The sequence below is a fragment of the Anneissia japonica genome, unplaced genomic scaffold, assembly GCF_011630105.1.
Source record: "Anneissia japonica isolate Jap-2015-1 unplaced genomic scaffold, ASM1163010v1 scaffold1525_len913038_cov183, whole genome shotgun sequence".
NCBI lineage: Eukaryota > Metazoa > Echinodermata > Crinoidea > Comatulida > Comatulidae > Anneissia > Anneissia japonica.
The window spans coordinates 174,793-177,794 of record NW_022728504.1 but is presented as its reverse complement, the minus strand read 5'-3'; the positions used below and the strand labels follow the sequence as shown (position 1 = coordinate 177,794).

At 40.3% G+C, this 3,002-nt stretch overlaps 1 long non-coding RNA gene across 2 annotated transcripts in view; it reads left to right on the top strand.

The window, feature by feature from the left end:
* The first annotated feature begins 2,334 nt into the window (after nucleotides 1–2,334).
* The window catches only part of LOC117114240, a 4,114-nt gene continuing 3,446 nt past the window's right edge, over nucleotides 2,335–3,002 (top strand). For both annotated transcript variants that reach the window (XR_004446321.1, XR_004446320.1), the window contains exon 1: nucleotides 2,335–2,493. This is a non-coding gene — a long non-coding RNA (uncharacterized LOC117114240). The remainder of the gene's footprint in view (nucleotides 2,494–3,002) is intronic.

Below are 3,002 nucleotides of genomic sequence, written 5' to 3'. Positions count from 1 at the left end.
ATATATAAACATTTGAAAAAAGATATAAATAAACGATAATAATGTACTACAACATGATATTATCAAATATAAACCCACTACAGTACATATTACATCCACTGCTCCAGTTTGATTAATTAAACTAAAGGGCGCTTATACACTTTATCTTTAATCTTAATGTCAGCAATCCTGACTCTGTCATCGGCACTAGGATGAACTTTGACTACCACTCCTACAGGCCAGTCACCTCTCTGGGCTTGGTTATCACTAACCAAAACCTTGTCACCTTCTTGTAGATTGCGGACCTCCTCAACCCACTTTTGCCGTATTTGCAAACTTGGCAAATATTCGGATACGAACTTTTTCCAAAATAAGTCGATAATAAGTTGGCTGTGTCTCCACTGTTTGTTACTTCGGACTTGTTCTTTTTGATCAATATAGGTAAACGGCAATGAAGGATCACGTCGACCCATCAATAACGGTGCACCTATTGGGCGTCACAGGATTAGTATCAGCAACATCCGAGGATGCGTAATCCAACCCAGGTAACAATCCCACATGGGGCCCATATGCAAAATATCTGGGAAAAGTCTTATGGGCTACCCCATATTTTCCCCTTATGGGATCCGTCTGGGCAATCACATATGGGCCTTGCCCATGGTTTACNNTTACCCATATGGAGCCCATATGCCAAATATATAGGCAAATATATATGGGAATGCCCATATTTAAAGTACATGGGCCCCATATGGTAAATACCTGGGCAGATAAATATAGAAATGCCCACATTTAATCCGCATGGGGCCCTTGTGCCAAATATCTGGGAAAATACATATGGGCATGCCCATATTTATCTACATGGGGTCCACATGCCGAAGACCTGGGTAGTTGAATATGGGTATGCCCATATTATTTTCGTATTGGGCCCATGTGCCAAATATCTGGGAAAATACTTATGGGCATGCCCACATATAATATACATGGGACCCATATGCCAAATACATGGGCAAGTAAATATGGGAAGCCCATATTTAATCCAAATGGAGCCCAGGTGTCAAATATGTGGGCAGTTACATATGGGCATGCCCATATTTAATTTGCATGTGACCCATATGCCAAATAACTGGGCATATAATTATGGGAATGCCCACATTTAATCCACATGGGTTCCATGTGCCAAATATCTGGGAAAATACATATTGGCATGCCCATATTTATCTACATGTGGCCCACATGCTAAGGACCTGCGTAGTTGAACATGGGTATGCCCATATTAATTTCGCATTGGGCCCATGTGCCAAATATCTGGGAAAATACTTATGGGCATGCCCACATATAATAAACATGGGACCCATATGTCAATTATCTGGGCAAGTAAAGGCCCATATTTAATCTAAATGGAGCCCATTTGCCAAATATATGGGAAGTTACATATGGGCATGCCCATATTTAATTTGCATGGGACCCATATGCCAAATAACTGGGCATATAATTATGGGAATGCCCACATTTAATCCACATGTGTTGAATGTGCCAAATATCTGGGAAAATACATATTGGCATGCACATGTTCAGTCTACATGGGCACCACATGCTAAATAACTGGGCAGATAATTATGGGAATTCCCACATTAATCCAAACGGAGCCCATGTGCCAAATATCTGGGAAAATAAATATGGACATGCTCTTGTTCAATCTACATGGGCCCCATATGCCGAATAACTGGGCGGATAATTATGAAAATAATACCCGCATTTACTCCACATGGGGCCCATATGTTAATAGCTGGGGAAATACATGGGCTTAAGCTAGTGTTTAATTTACACATTTACATATGCCAAATAACAGGGAAGATAACTTTGGGAATGGCCACATTTAATCTACATGTGACCCATATGCCAAATATCTGGGAAAATTGATATTGCAATCTACATGGGTCCAATATGCCAAATTCCTATATGCCAAATTCCCATAGGGCCTATTGTGTCAAATATATAGGAAATAATATTTGTGCCTGTGTTTACTCTACATATATAGCCCCATATGGATAAATATGGAAATGCCCACATGTACGCCACATGGGGCCCATGTGCCAAATATCTGGGAAAATGCATGGCCATTCTTATGTTCATTCTACATGGGCCCCACATGCCACATACCTGGGCAGATAATTATGCCCTGGATTCCCCTTTGACCCACTGTTAATTATACTGTATTTTTAAGACGTTATACGTAGCTACAGTTATGACATGAATGCTCCATTGCGGTACTTTTTACTTAATAAGTGTGTGCGCATGCTCAGTAGAAATATCAGTTTGAATGAAGCTAGCTAGCGATGATCGAACCATCGGACTTAAGCCAATGAACTATCTGCCTTGGCAGTTCCGGTGTCCCGTTTCAAGTTTTGAATTCACAAACGAAGCGCCCATTCTAGTGCCGTCGTCTTGTAGCGAGTGTAAAGGAAGGAAAATTCATAGGCCTAAGAAAATTTGCCAAGTCACAGTGAAGTAAAAGTAAGTAATTTATACTTGTGAATAACTGTTGTTGAATTCACCAACTATACTACTGTGCTAGGCCTAATTCGCGGCCAAAACCATTGCATTCCCTGGGCCTAGGGCCTAGATAGGCCTAGATACGTAGGCCTAGGTAGGCCTTCTTGTTTAAGCGTATGCTGGCCTAGTTTCTTGAACTAGCGTTGGATCGCCAGTTAACTCTCTGGCTAGGGGCATAAGCCAAGGCATATCCTACGTTTTTGTCTTATTATATTTTTCGCCGGTGTATTACTATAGGCAGGCCCCCCTGTCTACCTAACTAATGTAGGTACGTTACAAAAAAAATCAAATTGGTTGGATGTCTACCATTTTCATAGCACAAAATCTACTAAATGTTACAACATCAAAAACGTTTTCAGAATTAAATTTGGTTGCTTGGTTGATTTTCTATGATTTTTTTAAAATTTTAATTTTGCTGAAAATTTGGCTACAGACATTATACAAATTGTGTGACCTTTTTCATTATCTGC